We start from the raw sequence: 12,694 nt of genomic DNA, 5'->3' as shown, positions 1-12,694 counted from the left end.
AGGCTAGCATGAATGGTGTAGTTGAAAAGTGTGATCTGTCAAACAACAATGTCATCTCCTCTATTATTATTAGCCACGCTGGTGGCGGGTCTCTAGGGATGGATTAAATGTGGTACACATCTCCACAGTGCCACTGACTTTGGTGATCCCATGACTTTTCCTCTACCACAACCATGAAGTTTGTGGTTTTAACTGAAATATCTCAACAACTGTTGGACTGTCATTCATTTTGGTTCCGAAATTCATGTTTCCATCCCGTTCTGCATCATCAGGCCAGAAAACTAATGACATTCCCAGCGGTCTGAGCTGTACATAGTATTTTGTGTAAATGTGTTTTATCTACACATGTTAACTAACAAGCAGAGCATAGTAAACATTATCTCCTTAACATAACATCAGAATGTCATTGTGAGTCTCAGGGGTGTAAAGATTCTCCAAATACGTGGTTCAGCTTACTTTTATTCAATGACCAAAAATTTTTATCACTAAAGAGAAGAACACTAAATAACGGTAATATGGTATAACATGATCCCATGATGCCATTCCACTGGATAACCAAAACATTCCCACACTGCTGTCCTGAATGTGCCCAGGGGTCTAGCCTAACTTTCAAGCATGATCACTTGATGCATTATCACTTGATGATGTGCCCATTCTGTGTACCCGAACTGCTGCAGAAGGGCTCCAGCAATTACTAGCTGGACAGTTTTAAGATGAGTCAGCCAAAGGACACTGAAGTGTTGTGCTGCAAGGGCTGCTCCAAGTGAAATACTTTATTGTGATCAGTATACCATACACTCACTTATCTCTAACTACTACAATCTATTTTAGTTCCTCACATATCTATCCATGCTGAACTACATAGAAACACATAGAAAGGCAATACTAGATAAGCAACCCCATCCTCCCCCGCACAGAATGAAGTGACAACCCCAGGACACTGAGTGATGGTGCAGACAAATCGAAATGCACACCCCTTGCAGCTACTAACTGAAAGCCTCAGGCTGCTGTTGTGTTTACAGTTTCTGGGCTATTAAAAAAAACATTTCAAGCTTATTAAAGCTACTTAGTGTGTGAGTCCACAACAGTACATACAGTTTAGTCTTGTATCTAGGGCTCTACAAAATTTGTTTAAATTTTTCTGAATTGTGTTTTACAATTTAAGCAATACCACAACTGAAGAAGTCTCTTGGATGAGGGACGAAACGTCTACGAGTATCTTCAAGTCCAGTTGCCACATTTTTTCATCAGAAAGACTGCGTAGTCATTGGGTGGATTAATACATTTTCAACAATTCAGTAAGAAAATAATAAAAAAGGTAATTAATATCAATGAATTTGATATGTCATGCAAATATACGTGTATAAATATTCAAATGTATGTGCAATTATTTATGGGGACAATTCATAATAAATGTATTACAACAGTAGAATATTAAAATACAATAATACTGTTTAATAGGGTACAATTCACAATGAGTGCATTGTTGCAGTACATGTACCGTGAATTGTCCTTTATTGAACAGGTTATAACTTGACTAGAGACAATTTCTTTCCACACATCTTCTGCAGGACTGCCTCCATGCTGCTTGAACACACGGTATAAGTGGGTTTGACGGAGGATACTTTCACATGGGCAACATTCCTCCTAGTTTACAAAGCTGATCCGCAAATTGCTTTTTAATTTTTTGTAACGGAATATGCCCCCCAGAAAGTGTTCAATGAGCTTGAGCATCCACATCGGCAGATGCAAGATCTGCTGTGTGTGTGTGTGTAGATATTTTACGTTTTACAGTTGTTTCCATTTTTATTATCAAATTTCCTCATACTTTTTGTGTGTTCCGCATCACAGAATATATATGGCCATACTACACTACTATGCTACATGCATATAAAATGTAAACATCCCTCTCAGAACACTTATTATATGTACACTTGCCTAAATATTTAGTTTTTAAAAATAACTGAGTTCATCGCTTCTTGTACAGTTGTATTCTCTTTTTTTATCGTTGTGTGTGTGCTATGTTTTTCTGTGCAAAACATAGCACACACAAGGGCAACTAGCCAACGAAGACAGTCTGCCTCCATGTTTGTTTACATCTGAAGTCACATTTGATCACCCCAGTTTCTGTGAGAGCCACTCTGAAACCGTTTTAAGGCATTCTATTATCTCAAACAGCTTACAAAAATAGTGGATATAGCTGCCCTAAATGGGAAAAACATTTGAGGTTAAGCCAATAACGTCTGGCTCTGTCCCTGGCTAGCATTAATCAATGTTGTAAACATGAATCACATGGGTTTCTGGGTTAACTGGATTAAAACTGAAACATAAACAAATACTGCTCATATTAACTGAAAGGGATCTGCAACAATCTGCAAAAACTGCACATGATGCACCTCTTGTTGACAATCTTTCCATCAGTTCATCCAGCCAAGTCACCCCAACAGATTAGTTCAATGAACCAAAGTGGAAGCTGCTAGGGCCTCTGGGGCCTCACATAAGCTGCCAGTCACTGCTCCTTGGCCCAAAAAACGATTGACATCTAAAAGGTCGGTGACTTTTTCTGAAATGTGCCATTTGCACTGGGCAAAAGGGGTGCTACTTTTCATTATGCTCAGTGGGAGTGAAGGCTTCTCCTATTAATGGAGCACTAATCGTCCACTAGGGTAGGACAGCATTTATTTTTTCATACCTTTATACCTTCCTGACATTTCACTAGAGTATAAAAAGCAGGGAGGGGTTCTCTCCAAGTCACATGCATGCTAGTTGACTGGGTTGGAAAGAGAGAGAGAGTTGTAGGCCTTATACACGCTGTACAGTGCCAGAATCAGTAACGAAGGAAACAACACAAAGTGGACATCTGTCATTAATTTGAAGAAACACAGGAAATCGGGAGAATAGTGACTCCGGGAGGAAATCAGAAGAGGGCAATGAAAACGAATGTCAATGTAGCATGTGTAGCATGTAGCCTACTTAGATAAGTCTTGCTGGGTTTAAATACTATAGAATAATGAATAGATGGGCAATAAGCACTAGGGGTGTGGAAAATAATTGATTTTTAGAAGCATCGCAATGTGGACATGGACGATTCGGAATCGATTCACAAATGTCAATAATTGATAATCTAGAGGTTAATTGATAATGTAATGTTGACAGAACCAAGAAAGCGGAACTCGGAAATGCACAATTACAGCACCGGACTGTCTGTGGTGTGCTCACAACACACACCACAGAAAGTTAAGTGACAGGCGGCAGAAAGTCACAGTGAAAACGAGCAGAGCAGAGGAAAAAAATGAGCGCTATGTTTCAGTCCGGCAGTAAATGTACAGTGCTGAACAATATGGTCAAAAATGTTATCACGATAAAAAGTTTCATATCTTTCAATATCGATAATTATCACGACATGTATCAAATCGTTATTTCTTTCAAGTTTAAAGGCTGTTGTCCTACAAATCCGCTGGCAAAAGACTTTTTAAATCTTATCGATGCTTTTAACCTTACAGTTTGTTTCTGGTCCGACAAGGGTCCATGGTCACACATTAGACCTTGTTCTGTCATACGGTGTACCCATTTGTAATGTAGACATATACGAAGCTGTCTTCTCTGATCTCGCGCCTGTTTTATTTGACGTTTCTCTTCCCTATCGAACCGTTAAGCAATACGCTCCACCTCGTATCTGCAGGATGATGAAACCCACCACTGATGCGCAATTCTCTGGTGCTTTTAATATTGCTAGGGAGGCTATGGGATCCTCTGCTTGTCAAAATACAGAGTTAATCTCGTCTTTTTTATCTACTTGTTGCAACATTCTTGACACCATTGCCCCATTTAAATCCATGTGTTCAAAACCCAAATCTGAACCTTGGAAAAGTGACTTAACTCGGGCAGCTAGACAGCAGTGTAGGAAAGCTGAGCGCAAATGGAAAAATCTGCAGGTTGACATTCTTAGAGAAAGTTTGCACAATTATCAGAGAACTGTTAAAGCTGAGAAGAGCAAGTATCTCTCAGATTTTATTTCAAATAATTGCCACAAACCTCATGTTCTTTTTAAAACAATTAATTCTGTCCTCAATACTCTCCAATCTGTCTGTCATGTAGCATCCTCTGAGGCCTGTGAAAAATTTCTCCCTTTTTTGTGGATAAGATTGCCTCAATTAGAGCAAGGATCGCACTTCCTGCTTTTGACCCCTCCATTTCCATAGAGTGCACAGCTGTTTTTAACCGATTTGAGACTGTATCCATCTCTACTCTCAAAAATATTGTTACACATCTGAGACCCTCAGTTTGTCCCACTGATTTTGTCTCACCTCGCCTTTTTAAAGAGGTGTGGGACACTATTAGACCTAACATCCAAGAAATTATAAATAGCAGTCTTATTTCAGGTTCTGTACCAGCCTATTTTAAACAAGCAGTGGTGCAGCCACTAATCAAGAAACCAAATTTGGACACATCTGCACTTTCAAACTATCGCCCTATCTCTAAACTCCCCTTTGTCTCGAAGATTTTAGAGAAGGCAGTTCTTTTACAGTTGCAGTCCTTTTTAGATACACATGGTGTTCTTGAGGTGTTCCAATCTGGTTTTAAGATATTTCATAGCACTGAATCTGCACTTTTAAGAGTTTTTAATGATCTTTTAATCTCAAATGACACTGGAGATTATGCAATTCTTATGCTTTTAGATCTTACAGCAGCATTTGACACAATTGACCACAGCATCCTTACTTCTCGCCTCGAGCATGGCGTGGGGATTAAGGGCACTGCCTTAGAATGGTTTAGGTCATACTTGTCTGAGAGAGATTTTAGAGTCAGTTTTGGTGGCTCTATTTCACCTTCTGTGTCCCTCATATGTGGAGTTCCCCAGGGTTCAATTCTCGGGCCAATTATTTTTTCACTCTATGTGCTTCCCCTTGGATTTTATAAACTTTAACGAGAGTAAAACTGAGGTCATGTTTTTTAGACCCAGTGGCACCTCTGATGTCTCACAAATAGACCTGGGCACTTTGCAACCTTATGTTAAGTCTGCTGTAACAAACCTTGGAGTAAAAATGGATTGTGATTTTAAAATGGAGAAGCAGATAAATTCTGTTGTGAAAGCAAGTTTCTTTCAACTTAGGCTTCTTACTAAGCCCTTTTTATCCCTCACAGACTTTGAGAGGGTTATACATGCATTCATCACAACACGGCTTGATTATTATAATGCTCTGTATGTAGGTGTTAGCCAGGCCTCCCTCTCTCGACTACAACTGGTTAAAAATACTGCCGCTCGTCTCTTTACTGGAACTCATAAGCGAGATCACATCTCCATCACATCAGATTTTAAGATTTTATTGTTTGTTTTTAAAGCCCTTCATGGACTAGCTCAGACAGAGATATAATCTGTCAACAAATATGCAGTGAAATTAAGTAAAAGCTTTTTTCAGTCCTTTTCCTCAACAAAATATGGTTAACATCTCTTTAGACTGCGTTTTTTGGCTGCTAGTTCAAGTTTGTTTTTTGTCATTCATCCACATATTCTTTCATTTCATCCACAGTCCTTGTTGCTCAACTATACTAGGCGAGACAAAGAAAGAGCACATCTATTAAGGTGGAGTGAACACGGTGTGGCTGCAGCATTTTAAAGTGTGTAGTTCAACCTGTATCTGAATCTGCAGCAACATAGGTCAGCAATAATGCTGTAATAATGTAATACTGCTATGTAACATTAGCTACATCTATAGAAAGTAACATTAAATAGCTGCATGTCATTACTACCGACTTGGTTGGATTAAAAAGTTTAAAAATAAATCTTTATTCTATTTGTATTACAGTGGCATCGTAGCCCTCATAATTGTAATGAGGTGCCTAGAGATTCCCACCCCTAGAGGTGACGCAGCGTTTCTGGCAGAGTCACCTTAGCCTCTGCCTCAGTGTGTGAACGGGGTGAATGTGATGTAGTGTAAAAGCTCTTTGAGTGGCGCAGTAGAAGTACAGACCATTTACCATTTAAACGTAAAACTAAATGGTAAATGGTCTGCTTTTACAATTTAATTTCACACGGCAGTGAACACATATGTTGAGGGCATACAATATACAATACATCAGCTTAATACAGCATCTGTATCAGTTTAACAAAGAGAGGACAGTCTGTATTTTTAACGGTTTTGAAAGTCATACTGTCTAAATTTCTAAATACCCTGGTATACTGTAATAACCTAATACCATCCAAGTCTACCTTCCTCAGCCATACATGAATCACGGATACCAAGTAAAACAGATATTTGAACTGTGCTGCAACATCATTTCCATCATTTTTTACAGAACAATCTACTGTAAAATGATAAATAAAGCTATATTTGATTATGGTGATTCTCAAATTCTAATTAAGCTTTTTCTTTTGATTTCCAGGATTCCTGACCAACACCAATAACACAGCATACTGTATCAGAGTGTCCAAAGCATGTGTCTTTATTAGCAGTCACGGATGAACACTATTGCAGGAACATGTTTTATTGGCAGTTGGGCTGGGCGATATTAACAACATAAACACTGATTTCCTTGATACAACAAAACTGTTGAAAAGTTACTTTCTATGACAACATTCCAATAACTTAATCCCAAAGCAACAAATAAGCTGTTTCCAACTAAACATATAGCAGTCTTTCAGTAATGGCAGTACATTTCCCAAAACAGGGACTGCCCAGTAGAGGTGCAAAACACACCATATGCTATTGTTTTGAACAGAAAAGAAAAGCACTACCTCTAAAGAAACCTTTTAGTGTCAGCACGGAAAGCGATAGCTCAATGGTCACAATAACTAAAGAGCTGTAACAGATAAATAAGACATCGCTGGTGTGGCAGTACTTTAGCTACTTATAGACACTCTCAGAATGGGGCACAAAACATTGAGGTGATGTATACCGTTAACTAGGGCTGGCCCGAATGTCGTTTTTTGAGCTTCAAAGCTTCAATAGTAATTAAGAGCAATTAATCGAATTTATTGCAGGGTTAAAAGGATCGTATATTTAGCAGGTGAAGAGCAGGTAGCCTAGAGTAAAAATAGATGTGTGCCGAACCGGGTTGGTGGCTGCAGTACAGAGCAGGGGAACCGTAGCTGAGAGTCCAGAGTGATCTGAGCACGTCCAGACCAGAATCTGGGAATAGTTTAGCCGCGCAGGAGTCCAGGGACAAAACAACACGTTATGCTCGATTCATTATTATGCTCATTCATCATTTTATTATAGCAACTAAATGCTCTTCTTCTACAATGGAACTAATATAATTATTTAAATGTGTTCATTATGTTGTTGTTTGTTTGTTGTAGCCTACAGTTTACTGATTAATTTTAAAATGTAGAAAATCTGACTATTTTGATCTGTAATGAAATTATGCAACTGCTAAATTAATAAACACCATAAGTGCCACAGTACTGCTGTCATCACTCAGTTTAAAGTGCTCTCACACAGCTGAAAGCTTCTTTCCGTTTTCCCTTTGATGTGAACTGGAGAGTTACGTTCACTGCTGTGTGCGGAGGTCAGGCGCATGAAAAAAACCCTCAATATGCGAGTCTCAAATTGGAAAATCGAATGTGTACCCAACGATCAAATATAAGAATATTCAAATATTCGGGTCCAGCCCTACTCTTAACTAAGTTCAACCCCTGTGCCAACAAAGATGGGAAACTGATTTTGAATCCACAAATGAGGGAATTTTAACGTTGGCTCAGTGTGCAAGAGGATTTAAGTTGAGTCGCATCCTCTGATTTTAACAGGATGTATGACCTCAATCCAGGAAGTCAAATGTTGGACTTAGAGAAATCCTAAGAAGAGAAATCAGTGTAGCCTTCACACTCTGATTCAACTTTAAAGTCTGGTCTGCAATGAGAAGCAATGCAACCCTACACCCACTAGGTCTGACCCCGAATAGTCAAAGATTCAACGCTTTGATGGGCGGAGCTTGTTTCGACTGTCAATCTCACAGTCGAAGTTTCGCAGTGGCGTTATGAAAGCAGGATGATACCATTTTGGATATGGGGAAGCTCAACGGCTCATTTTACATACAACCAATGGTTTTCTCCCAATAAGTTAATATACAGCCTTTTATGATACAAATTTCAAAATATAATGCTGTAAATAAAAATGTGAAAAGAAAGAAACTTTTTTAAGAGCGTGAATAAATCCACGACCCCCGTTCAAGCCTTTATGGTAAATCCACTGAAACGGACCAGTGTGAGCTGACAGGCAGGTTAGTGACTTTATCCTGTCAGGTTCTCTCTTTACAAAGACAAGTGTTGCTGTGTGAGAGTCCTACCTGAAGAGAGGCTGTGAAGTAGGGGTGGGCGCTATGGCAAAAATATCATATCACGATTTAGTTCAGGCAGGATCACGATTCACGATCTTATCACGATTCATTTTCCTGTTGTTTTTTTAAGACTATTTTCCAAATTATTGGTTTTAAAAGAGTAAAATAACACTACTTTATCAATGATATACAATATAGCCTAATGATTCATTTAAACAACAAAGAAATGATTCATTTTGTTCTTGTAACATTTTAAAGATTTTAATACAATTTTTTTGGCGCCGCTCTCTGACGTTACCCTGGCCTGAAAACCTCCAACGCTTGAGTAGAGGTATAACGTTAAACACAAAACACTCCACTGGTGCTTCGAGCTCTCAGTCCGGGCTGATTCACATAACCACTAGGCTAACTGAGCTAATTATATAACAGCAGCTAGTTAGCCGCAGTTAGCGGTTACTTTAGCAACAAGTAACACTTTCTGTTTATCAGCAACCTTCGTAAATCTCAGAGAGTAGTGGCAGAGCTGCCAGGGGACACAGGAAACTTTAATATTCATTTTATGAGGCCCAACAGTTAGTGTTGCCTTTGTAGACAGCGGAGGACGAAGGTAGCGAAAATAAGATTTTCAAAATAAGGTGTCTATACAGTACTGAAATAGCGTAAGTTTAATTGGATTATATTCACAGAAAGTATAAAATATGTTAAATGTGTCCATTAAAAGTAAATGGACACATGTAATTTACTTTACCAAACCCTCTTGGGCCTCAGACCCACCCACCATAGTCTCTCCAAATCCTGTGGGAAAAATCACATTTTGACTATTTAATTTATGCAATGGTATAAAATAAAAGTCAAAATAAATGGAAAAAATGTGAATGTAATTGTTTGGTATTCGGCAAACATTTTCATTATTTTCGGTTTCGGCTTTGGTGAAGAACACTCATTTCGGTGCATCCCTATCGATTATATAAATCCTTAGCCGGGGGCAGCCCTAACACCCACACATACACACTTTCACACACATCTGTGACTGAACTTTACAGAACAAGGACAAGTACACTACAGAAAGGAAATTAGCCTTTTGAAGCCCTAAATAGAATTTAAAAAATAGACTGATGGGAGTTATGCAGATAAGATGCAGTCCCATTCCACTGGCAAAGTCCAGAGGAAATTTATTTATTGAATTATGTTGAGTCATTTAATCATTAACAGCACTGATTGGCATCAGATAAATAAAAGGTGCAAGGAGCATTCCAAATGAAAACTCAAGCCGCACAGAAAGCTCCTTCAATGAGAAAACACTCAACACCCACAGGATTTAAATCCCTGCTGTACATGAGACACGAGTCTCCCTTTTCTTGGTCAGCAGCTTTGTTTTTGCCAAGCAGCCACCCACTTACTGGGAGATCACTCATTAAGTGATCATACTGTAGGGATCATCAAAAAACAGGGATACCAGGAAAGTTTCTGGGAATAAAATTAATTAGGCACCAGCGCTCCTTGCCAGCTCCATTTACACACACAGTTTACCCAAAATACACATGCTCTGACTTGGGAGACAGCATCAGTGAATCATAAACACAAGTTCAAAAGTTTTCTGGGAGCTTCAGAGCTCCAGATGAATCTCATTCCACTAAACAAACACAGAGCCTTAATAATATGCGCCGTGAAGGACCACATTCAAAGCAAAAACACATCCAAGTGTAAATGCTGCCAAGAAGCATTCAAGAGCCACTCGTTCACCTGCAGAGGTGGACAGAAGTGCAAACGCAATGCAATCAGCTCAGAGGATCTATACAAATGAAAACTTCACCACATGGATGAAAACAGGGAGACGTGGAATGTCAATATGTGAAGCGGCTCTATTCATGGAAAAGGAAAAGGATGTGATTGTTAGAAGATTGTGTGCAGGACTGAGGGCTAAATTTCAGGACTGCAAATAACTGTTATATTCATTAATGATATATCTGTGTGTAAAAGCACCCTTAGTGTAGAGATGGTTAAAAAGTTTCAATATTTAAAGTTTGAAAACAAAATGCTCTTCAATGTTTTTTCCATTGCTCCTTCCACTATACCCCTTTCACACATACACCCACCCTTACCCCCTCCTCCATCCCCATCAGCCCCCAGCCCTCTTGGCATGTTGTGGCATATGTATTTATCGAGCAACCAAGTGGCATTTATCTCACAGCTTAGTCATAATTAGTCCAACTTAGTGTAGGGCAGGCATCCTGTTAGTGGGCATATGTTCAGATGCTGGTTAAAGACACAGTTCCCTGAGGGGACGCGTGTGTATGTTGTGTGTGTGCGTGGGTAGGGGTAACAAGTGGGCGTGTCTGCGTATGGCAGCAGACGGTCGCTGTGGAGCGGGCCCCGAGCCTCCATTAACACAACCCACCATGTTCCCATCCCACGGCTACCCAGCCATGCTGAGAGACGCCACTTGAAACCTGGAGGGAAGCGAGTTCATCCGAGTGCACGGGAGAGGAAGACGACAGGACGGAGCGCCAGAGAAGGGAGACGAGAAGTGAAAGGGAGGGAGACGAGGACCTGAGTCAGACGGGGAAAGTGAGCAGAGGGAGGGAGGGAAAAAGGGCTGAGGCAAGGTGAGGAAGAGAGGAAACCGGAAAGGGGGGGGGCAGTCTGGCTCAGGTCCAGGGTTATCATTGGCAAAAGTCGAGGCATTTGCCAGCTGCCAGCTGGAGACAGCAGCGCTAGGCCAGAAGGATGCTGCCCTGCGCAGCTTCTGTCGGCTGGTGTGTTTGTGTGTGTTGGTGTGTCTGCGAGCACAGCACGGATGCTGCAGAGCGCTGAGAGCTCCGTTGATGTGTTAAAGCACGGGACAAAGACCATATGCATTACCAGTTACACTGACTGAAGGGACAGTCTTGACAAAACACAAACAAGACCAGTCACAGGCAGTCATCCTCCGCCATCCAGAAGTTAGTGCTCATTTCTGCCAAGTTGCCTGCAGTCCCAACCGTGGAAGAGACAAGAGAAGCCGCTTAAAACATCTCCCTAAATCTCCTTCTTTTGGCGGATGATGCTTAAGTGTATCCTCTTTAGGCAGGACATTACATAACTGTTTGCCATGTAGCCAGACAGGCCTGCCAGAAAGAGGACAACAGAAATATATATATATATAAACCTGCAAGATTCAGTATCAGAAGTTAAACACAGTGATGGGAAGGTTGTTTGTCATCAAGCGCTCCTTTCATCACCTGATGCTGAAGCACGCGTGAGCTAGTTTTCTTCATCTCTCCTCGCTTTCTTCAAGGTGAACATAACGAGGGGAAGAAGGAGGGAGGCAAAAGTAGCAGAGATTCCATTTTTTTAAGGGTAAAGTGCAATGTTGCCGCAGCTTTACCTGCTCACCACACGTGTCCCTTTCGTCATCGATGTGAGACAAGCTTGCACACAATACAAACATACACCCTGTCGGACCCATGATGGTCCGCTGACTACAGGGTTATGTCATTTATAATTAGAGCTGGAACATTTTTGATTAATAGATCTCATTTTTATGTTTTGTTAAGTCATTTACTGAAGCACAAATCCCCTGAAAATAGACACTAGTTTCAGCTTCTCAAAAGTGAATAATTTCTGGTTTGTTTTAATGTTCCATGATAATAATCTGAACCTTTGGGTTTTGGACTGTTGGTCGGACAAAATGATGAATATTTCAGTCTGAGCTTGGAAAATTTGTAATTTTTCACTATTTGCTGATATTTCAGTCCAAACTATAGGGAATAATCAGCAGATTCATTGATGATAAATTTATTCCAGCCCTACTTATAATAGGAACGTGAGACTGATTCTCGGTGGGCCCTGCTGTACTGGGGCTCTGAATGACACCAATCAGTGTGACTTTTAGACATCCCTGCTTTGTAATGACAGCACTAAACCCTCACAGGGACAGTCTCTTTGCTCTTTGATCCCTCTACAGGCAGGTTAGAGGTCAGCTGCAGAGGGCTTGGTGGAAGGATCCGAAGCTCTGCTCCTTTCCACACAAGAAAAGCCAATACATAGAAAATAGTTTTAAGCTCACGTGAAGCCATCATACATGCGATGACAGACTGAAAAGCACCCTCAGTGTGCTGGGAACTGCTCAAATTGCCCTTAATGCGCTGCTGGCTCAGGGAGAGCTCCCTCTAACGGACAAAGCTGGTAAGGCCCAGCTTCAGCAGGAAGAGGTTAAATCCACTCAGCATTTTAATGGCATCTACACCAGCGCACCATCCTAATCACATTTGCCTTTACATTTCACCAAAGGCTGGCTGCTGGTGTGCAGCTCGGTATGACCGGCTGCTGCAGTCCTCTTGACTACCCGCAGAATGCCCTGGAGCTGCTGCAGGAGAGCAAACTTACACATCCTGGGAGGAATGTGTCAACCCAAATAGGCTGCAAAATCTATCAC

General features: G+C 40.6%; 1 protein-coding gene across 2 annotated transcripts in view; it reads right to left on the bottom strand.

Moving 5' to 3' along the window:
• LOC119895740 (protein turtle homolog B-like) overlaps positions 1 to 12,694 on the bottom strand; it is a 143,415-nt gene that overhangs the window by 130,019 nt on the left and 702 nt on the right. The gene's annotated exons all lie outside the window — the stretch shown is intronic.

The sequence above is a fragment of the Micropterus salmoides genome, unplaced genomic scaffold, assembly GCF_014851395.1.
Source record: "Micropterus salmoides isolate LMB-PRFRI ecotype aquatic unplaced genomic scaffold, ASM1485139v1 Ms_hic_scaffold_9, whole genome shotgun sequence".
NCBI classification, from domain to species: Eukaryota; Metazoa; Chordata; class Actinopteri; order Centrarchiformes; family Centrarchidae; genus Micropterus; species Micropterus salmoides.
This window is presented reverse-complemented; position numbering and strand designations above follow the sequence as displayed.